This window comes from Seriola lalandi, unplaced genomic scaffold, assembly GCF_002814215.2.
Source record: "Seriola lalandi dorsalis isolate HSWRI2012SDOR001 ecotype SW California unplaced genomic scaffold, Sedor1 jcf7180002054630, whole genome shotgun sequence".
Lineage (NCBI taxonomy): Eukaryota > Metazoa > Chordata > Actinopteri > Carangiformes > Carangidae > Seriola > Seriola lalandi.
Genome location: NW_019525183.1, coordinates 794,572 through 803,351, shown reverse-complemented (window position 1 = coordinate 803,351; position 8,780 = coordinate 794,572). Strand labels below are relative to the sequence as shown.

Below are 8,780 nucleotides of genomic sequence, written 5' to 3'. Positions count from 1 at the left end.
CCCTTGTTAGTCTTATGGGATTCATTTTCTGTCTGTTTATACTCTCTGTCTCTCTCTGTCTCTCTCTCTATTTGTCACCAGTCTCTCCCTCAGTCCATCTCTCTGCTGTTTGCTCCGTTTCTCCTCCACATTTCTCACTCCATCTCATTCGGTGCATCTCCCTGCACTTTCCCTCATCACACCGATCCCTCTCTCACCCTGATTAGAAATGCAGATGAGTTGAAACCTCTGTCGCTCTCCAGGGTTTTGATTTTTTTACACCTCTTTAACAACAGTCTCTCCATCCAACTTTCTCTCTCCTCCTCCACTTTCTCCCCCTCTCTTTCTCTCATCTCCACATGAGATGGAGATGAGAGAAAAAAGAAAGATCCAGTGTCGATTGGCTCTGGATCTGTCTGTGGCTTTTCTAACTTGCACTCACTCTCTCTCAGGGTCCATTTGACCCAGTTTTCTCATCCCTGTATGTATGTGTGTTCATGTCTCTTATGGATCATTTGGTAATGTGGCCTTGTCACAACTTAAACCATTGTCTCCCCTAATTGACTCAGCTGTGTGTGTGTGTGTGTCTGTGTGTGAGATAAAAAGAAAAAAAAGCAGCACAAGATATTCTTTATTTGGTTGTAGCTCTCACCACTTTGTACGCTCCTGCTGTTTCGGAGATGGCACATTTTGTGGCGTTACCCACGGCTCCGACTTGAACGTGTCACAGCTTGAGGGTTGCTCCACATAACAAAAATTTCAGACAGAAAAATTTAGCAGGGCATGGAAGGAAGTAAGCAGCGTGTTCTCCCCGGAGTCTACCAGAGGCGACAAGTTTTCTCGTCTTCATTGTAATCAATGCTGATGTTTACAGCGACTCCAAACAGCCAAAAGCCTCGGCAGTTAATCCTCTGTTTCTTTTTTAATTTAAACACAGTGGTTTGGTGTATTCTCTCTCGAACCCAAAATCACTGTTTTTCACCCAAAATATACTTGGCGTGCTCAGTTTGCTGAGCTGATTTTTTTCCCTCTAATTTGATTTCCTCACGCACTGAAAGTTATTGATTTTCTGCTGTGTCAATACTCAAAAATATTCCTCTGATAATAGAAAATGCAAACGAGTTGGCAGTATGATTTCAAAGCTGGTAGCGTTTGAAGAGGAAGCATAAGAGCAAAAGCATTATTTTATGATTAATTTTCAGCAGCTGTGTGTTTAAAATCAAATAATCTTTTAAAAATCATCAACCCTAGTCTGACCTTGGTTGTTTTGGGATATGCAAAGTCTACTTCAAAATTCTTATCACATGCTGAGTGATTGTGCATTTATCAGGTCTTAATCTTGCTGGTTTACCATCCATTTCTTCATCTGCATGACCCTTTCCCCAACAATTTCTCAGCACATAGCTCTGAATAGAAGCCCAACAGCTGTTTCCCTACTGGAGCAATACAGCAGTCGTACTTGCTCGGGTGACCCTGCGGTACAGTAATTCCGTGTGATGATGAGTGCCTTCGAACCCCAAAAGAACACTCAGGATGCAGACTGACTGAGCGGAGCGATAGCGGAGCCTGGGGTGAGATCTCACCGACGGGTGTCGACGCGGCCGTGTTGCTCGTCACCAGCAGCAGGAGGTTCACTTCAATTAACTTCCAACTTTGCAGCGTGGAGAGGTGAAACAGACACTCCGCTTCCTCACACCAACTCTCATTTCTTCTATCCCCCGCTGGAGCTACAGCATCTTCCATTCTGTCTGTTATTGGTTCACCCGTTACCCACAGTTCACCCGCAGTAGCTCCAAGTCATGTGGAGCCATACACAACCTTAATTTAGCCTTGGATTATTGCAGTTAAAGAATTAAATGTGTTTGTATTTTTGTATGTGTGTCTGAAGCTTACCATTTCAAAAGAGGTGTATCAACCATTTTCCAGAGTAACTAAACGCACAAACAATGAAAGCGGAGCGGCGTAGGCAGATTTTATTTTGCAGGCCTGAGTTCACAGAATCCCAAGTTATCAGTTAGTGCTGTAGGAAAAGTGCATAGTAATACTGCTCGGTGCCCCCTGAATCTCCAGGGCCAGGAGAGTAAATACAGTTTATTAAAAACCAAAATTTGACTATTAGATCAACAACAACTGGGATGGATATTCGTAAGTTATTGTGCCACCATCAGACTAATCCATTCATGCTTCGGAGAGGGGTGAACCCTTTTGACCCCAAGGCCTTTTTCTCGAGCTGCATGACCTTGACCCCGTTCTCTACAGGAACTAAAACTTGACTTTACGAAAACAACCCCAGTGGGCTGAATTTGTGACCCAAACCCAATCTGAAACCTGAGCTACATTTTTTTTTTTTTGCTTTTTCATTCAGTACTCAGTATTTGTCCGCCAGATTAATGCCACACATTGACTACATTCGGTCGCTCTTCTCGTCGGTTTCTTGTGTGTCTTGGTTGACAGAGAGATTCCTTCATAAGTTGCGTTTGAAAATAACCGTACCCAACCCTGAAGGTAACAAACCGAGCTGTTGTCCTTCATCTGGAGCCGCAAAAGTCGAAAAAGTAGAATCTGGTTCAACTTCTGCCACACGGCTACATGACATCATCCGGTAAATAGGTGCAAGCAGAGATAATCTCATAACCCTTTAATTTGATTGCTCTGTTACTCAAACACACTCTTCCCACTGCAGCCCCCTCGTGTCGTTTTAATGCAGCTCTGAATGTCCTCTAAGGTTCAAGAAACAAAAATGGTCAGCATGTTGTTCGCCCTAGCCAACACTTATCAATAATGGGATGTAATAAACAATACATCCTCTTGAGCCCGATAGACTTTTGTTGTTTTTTTACCCCCAGAGAATATTCTGCACCCCAAATCCACAGTGTGAGGTGAAAATGTAAAAGGACAGAGGCAAGGACAACAGACTTATCACATGTTGGCCGTACATTGTACCTACAGCACACTGAAAACCTCTGGGTGGTTTTTTTTTTTTTTTTTTTTTTTTTTTTTTTTTTTTAATTATTATTATTATTTAGACAGCAGCGGTGAAATGTTGAACTGGGAGAGCTGGGAGGGGGAGTTAACTGACCCCCCCCCAGAGTAAATGTTAATGTGTGTGAGAGAGCATGCGCCCAGGAATGCAGCGATGAATCGTCAACACCTTCCCCTCACCATGGAAACTATGTCAACACATGGGTGGGGGGATGGAGAGTGTGTGTGTGTGTCTGTGATTTATTATTAGGTAGAGGATATTTGACCTCACTTCTTCATAGATTTATCTCTCTTGTGCTTTCTCTCTCTCTCTCTCTCTCTCTCTCTCTCTCTCACAGACACACACAGACATGGACTTCAGAGCAGTTAGATCATTTTCAGAGTCACTTTCATCTTCTGCAGTCTTTCATTCAGTTGATTTATAAAACATTCAAACACAGAAACATTAAGAGAGTTATACACACTCAGCGGCAGATAGCAGGAAAAAGAAAAGAAAAATTCACAGGACGAGGGTTGTACTTTTATTACAAATCAAATGTGTATGATGGATATGATGGAGCTTAATTGATTTATTGATATTTACTGTAGAATGGATCAATACAACTCTGGTTGTTGATGACCCCAATTTTGCTCAACAGTCCAATCAGGGGGACAAATCAGAAAATGCTCATAGAAGGCTGCAACAAACAACATGCGTGTAATTTATCATTTGTAATCTAGCTTCTTTCCCTAAATGCCTTACCAGTGTTTTAGAGATGCTAAATTAAACTTGCAAAATACGCCCTATTCTGAAATAGCCTCCACCTGAGCCGTCACAGAGCTGCAGCGCACACTCACTCACCCTGCAGCGGTGCCACCCTGCAGACACTCTGACCCTCCGGCGTGTCTTGTCCTTGTATGGTGCTGTGTCTTCAGCGTGGCACAGCTCCAGCTCTTCACCAGCCACACATCCACATAATGCACACACATCCAAGTATACACAAATAACTGGTACTGTAAGTATGACTCCACATTGTCTCTCCGCTCCTCTCCCTCCTTCCCCTTCTTTCTTCCCCTCCCTCTCTCTCTCTCTCTGTGGCATGACGCCAGCTAATATCTCTCTGAAAGTCCAGGCTGCAGCAACTGCTGCGCTCTGATGCTGCAGATAGTGTTTACCTCTGACTCCAGATGGTAAATAAAACTCAGGGTTTGATGATGGCTTTACCAGGAGGGAAAGGTAGGAAGCCATATTAGGCTGTGAGGAGCCAAGGACCACTAAAAAGATCTCATAACACATATCTGTTACATGTACCTTCAAAATAATATGAACAGCTTACTGCTCATCGGTGACAGATGAGTCAAAGAGAGCTGATGTGGCAGAGCAGCCGGGAGTTTTGGGGCTCCACACTAAATGTATTATATAAGTGGATTATTATTATTGATGCGTTGAAATGTAAGCTGCATTTGAACACAGTTGGTTGAGGCGGAGAATTTAAGTGCACAATCCCCTGACACGTAGAAAAAGTGTCATCGCGAAGACGAACACAAAGAGCGGAGTGTCATCGTGGAGGTAAAGAAGGGCCCCGTGTTAGCTTAAGGCCCCAAAAACACTACATCTGCTCCTGTGTTGAGAATTTTTATAATCACAGCTCTTAAAATAGGCACAAAAATAGTAATGATGGGTACTCTTGACACACACACGCACTAATCACTAACAATGTGTATTGACATCATAGCTGTAATTCATGGCTGCGGGGATCTAAGCTAATGCTCCATGAGGGAGCATTAAAGCAAAAAGGGATGAGGGAAGTCAGAGAGACTTCGACGTGTCTGTGTGTTTGAAGTTGTTTGAAGCTGTCAAGGCGCTACACTGCAGTCGTTTTTCTGCAGCCTTCGCCTGCCCGTGATCAGCTTTTTCATACTTCAGACACACACTTAGTGAAAACACGGTTGACTTCATGTCCACAACAACCACACAGTCTTGCAGGTTATTAAGTTAATTTACAGGAATTATTTTTAAAATATGTATATGAGCCACGTTCACAGGATTATTCTGTCACTCCTGTTTTTTAAGATCAAGACAAAATACAATAGCAGAATAAAGCGAGTGATTCGAGCTGGCGGCCCAGAGGCAAACTGCGTCCATATCAGCTTACTGAGTTGTAAACTCGTGAAGCCCAACTCGACCTTGTAAGCTTCCACCCAGACCACAACCTCGATCGCTTTAAAAGGCTCACAACTCATCGAACGGCACGGCTCGGCCTGGATTTACACAGAGCGCCACCATAAGAAGTTTATGGGAAATTCTGGGAGGTTTATGGGAGTCAATATGCAGCAGTGCAGAGGTGTTGAAGTGGCTGCGCTCAGGTCAGCGTGCGGACATGAACTCATCACATCACTGTGTGCTTTGTGCCTCCATCCACTGACCCCCCCAGATCAGCCATCTAACCTCCTGAAATGTAGTCTTGATGTATCAACACTGTAGAAGGCAGAAATGAACCAGTGGTACAATGTGTACATACAGTGATAGGAAAAGCCAAACCTAGTTACGTTACTACACACAGTACATAAAGATAATACTGCCGCACTTTCACATTAAAGGCACTGTGTATAGGATTTGAAAATGTCATACTTTGGCGCTGAAAGCTGCATGCTAATATTTTCCTTATGTGCTGTGAGCGAGCACAATCTGCGATTACACCCACAGCGCCAGTTAAGACATTAATTGTGAATCTGAATACACAGGTAAAACATTCCTTCTCTGGCCTGTAGGCTCTCGCACCCCTGCTAACAGTAGTCGTAAACTTTATTTTTAACACGTATATTAGTTTGTGAGCAGAAAGCTTTTGCGAAAATTGCCTTTGGTTTTAAATGGAAATTAAATACAGAGCCAATACACTTTCTGTACGCTTTATCTTCACCATTAAAATCAAGTATGAGTCCAGTAAATTACCTCCACTAGCCCATGGCTGATTTAAATAACCAACCGGCTTACACTACAGTTTCTCCGTTGTTGTGGAAAAGTATGGATTTCCAATTTACAGAGCTGAAGAAAACAGTTTTCTGTTCTATTTTAGGTTACCTCATTAACATTACAGACAGCTGGCTTAATTTGATCATTCAAAGGAATTGGGTTGTAGTCGGCATGTTGTACAGGCTTTTAAAAAATCGTCCATGATGCTCCGTTAGTTAGTTCAATTACAAAAAGACATTTGTTAATGTTCAAGTGACTTGCGGGAATTATGATTCATGTCCCATCAGAAGCAAAGGAGGAAGTGGCAGGATGTTGTTACTGAGCCTCAAAGTCCACAGGCGGAGGATGTCGGGGTGGAAGTATCGGTATTAACTTAGAAAATCGCGTTTAAAAGCAACTTGTCTTTCGAATGATAAGAATGATGTCAATATATATAATAGTATATGTAACCTTGTGTGACCCAGATCCGCTGCTTCTGCCATGTTTGTACAGCAGAGCGACGATGTGGGTCAAGTCATCTCCGAAGTGTGATGCGGTGTTTGTGTGCAAACATGGGCCACGCACCATCAATCAGTGCATTTCACGGTCACGTAAACCCTGAGAACAGAGGGGGGGGGGGCAGAAAACATGTCACACTTCAAACACAATCACCAGCTATTAAATAGTGTGTATCATTACACACACTACAACACACTCACACACCCTGTTCATGCATCACAGCACACGAGGACAACGGTAAATGTCTTGTACATGTACAAATGCATTCAGGCTCTAATTTTATTGTCAAAACAACTGCTTAAACAGGTTCTTTAACACTTTTTCATTAGTTAATTTAAAACGTTTCTGTAACTACACTTAATTTCATGATTGTGATGTAATATTTAAGATACTTTTAACTGTGTCATCAATACATTTAAGACACAGAGCTAACAACAACTCTTAACACAGTTTTGCAGGTATTTCCAGAGGCCTCAACGACTTACCGGAACTAGATACTGTCATTTTGTATATAGTCTTTTAATTGATTTAATATGATGATGATGAATATAGGTTTTTTTGAGGATTTTGGAAATGCAAACAGCTGTTAATGCTAACATTGGCTATGTAGCAACAGCAAAACTTGGTTGGACCCCAACAGTTGGCGTGGTTGGCTTTGTTCTGGGTATACCCCTCAGTGACCCAGTCCAGATCTCACAGGCGTGTCAACACCAAGGTCAGTGCAGCCTTGCTGTTGGTTGACATTGCAGATTTACCCACTGAAGTTTAAAGTTGAAGGCTGATCCCTTTAATTCACGTCACTTGCTATACTGGAATTTTATCTTTGCAAACGTCGAGTAACTTTCCATCCGAATGTTGCACAAAGTTTAACCGAATTTCTAGAAAATTGGCAGAAGAGATGCAAATGAATGTGTCAGAAGTTAGAAGCTGGAGGTGCTAATCCTCCACTCAGTCCAGTCATCACATAAAGCCATAATAGAAGAAGAAGAGGACGCAGTTAGACAATGTAATGAAAGAGCAATAGCCAAACATGAAATGATGGAAAACAGTGTAGAAAACATGATAGAAATATGACATTTATGTTTGTTTCATGTATTCATTTGAGGAACGATATATAGTTTGATGTTTACATTAATACAAGTTATACCTTCATGTAGAGACATTGTGGATGTTATATACATCCATACTGCAAAGAAAAGAGGAAGAAAATGCATTATTTGAATGCATTACATTAATTATATTCCCCACTGAATGTTTTTTGGGGTCTGCTCCAGTTTACACCTCACAGAACGGTGTAGGCCTATACCGTATGTGTTACCATACACACACAGCATTGGATCCCATCGTTATCATGCTGACCCTGAATTATTCTGGCTGTTATGATGCTGTGTGGATGCTCATATCCAGCCTGAGGCAAACTTACATTAACCTCTTTTCCACAGAGAGACACAGGCGCCCACTAGGGCTTTTTGACCCAGCGTTGCTTCTTCATATGATGAAGAGAGCAGGGTCTGGCCAATAGTGAGTGTCAGGGCGCCGCCCTGTGTACAGGCATCTTCTTGTCCATGTCTATTTTTATAAAATGACATTCTTAGCTAAACTTTAAAGTCGATGTGTCGTTGGAGCTTGCAGTAAATCAATCAGTGTGGCAGCTAAGCTAACGGTCACCTTAATGTTTGCACGCTGCAGAATAAATCCAGCCATTATCTTCAGAAGGAATGAGGAAAAGCGGTGAATGAAGATGTTTTTGTGTCAATGGGTGTCAGATTTATTTAAGCCCTTGTCAATTTACAGGCTGCAAAATTTAGCATTGGCGTGTTTTCTGTGTGTTTAGAGAAACAGAGGATTTTTTCGGACTTGTAAATACCGTTCACATTAACATCACAGTTGTAATATCCACTGGGACACTGTTTTTATATTTGATTTGCTGCTTGATACCTGAAAAAGCAAACAAACTTCACATAAACTTAATTGAATTATATATACATAATTAAACCCAAATTTGGATATTTCTAGCTCTGCAGTCCTTAGCGATCGGATGACATCTTTCCCATCTCCCACATTAACACAGAATTATTCTAGGTGTGTGGAAAAAGCAACTGAAGGCAAAAAAAAGTATTTGTTGAACAAATCAATAAACATATTTTTTGGGAACTCAAGGCACACACTCAATTCAAGGTCTGAATTAAAGATTCTAAAAACTGCAGTCAAATGTTCTCACATTGTTCCAGACAAACCTGCTGCGATTTACACCTGCCTCTGTCAGACGCTCAAACACAGATCTGAACAGATCTGATGGCCACCGCAGCATTTAGTCAGCAGTGAACCAACTTCAGCAGCCCCTTGTGTGAACTTATTCCCCCCCCCC

The 8,780-nt window shown here is 42.0% G+C and overlaps 1 long non-coding RNA gene across 1 annotated transcript in view; it reads left to right on the top strand.

The window, feature by feature from the left end:
- The first annotated feature begins 1,134 nt into the window (after positions 1–1,134).
- The window catches only part of LOC147818333 (uncharacterized), a 9,161-nt gene continuing 1,515 nt past the window's right edge, over positions 1,135–8,780 (top strand). The window contains exon 1 of the long non-coding RNA XR_015438081.1: positions 1,135–1,647. This is a non-coding gene — a long non-coding RNA (uncharacterized LOC147818333). The remainder of the gene's footprint in view (positions 1,648–8,780) is intronic.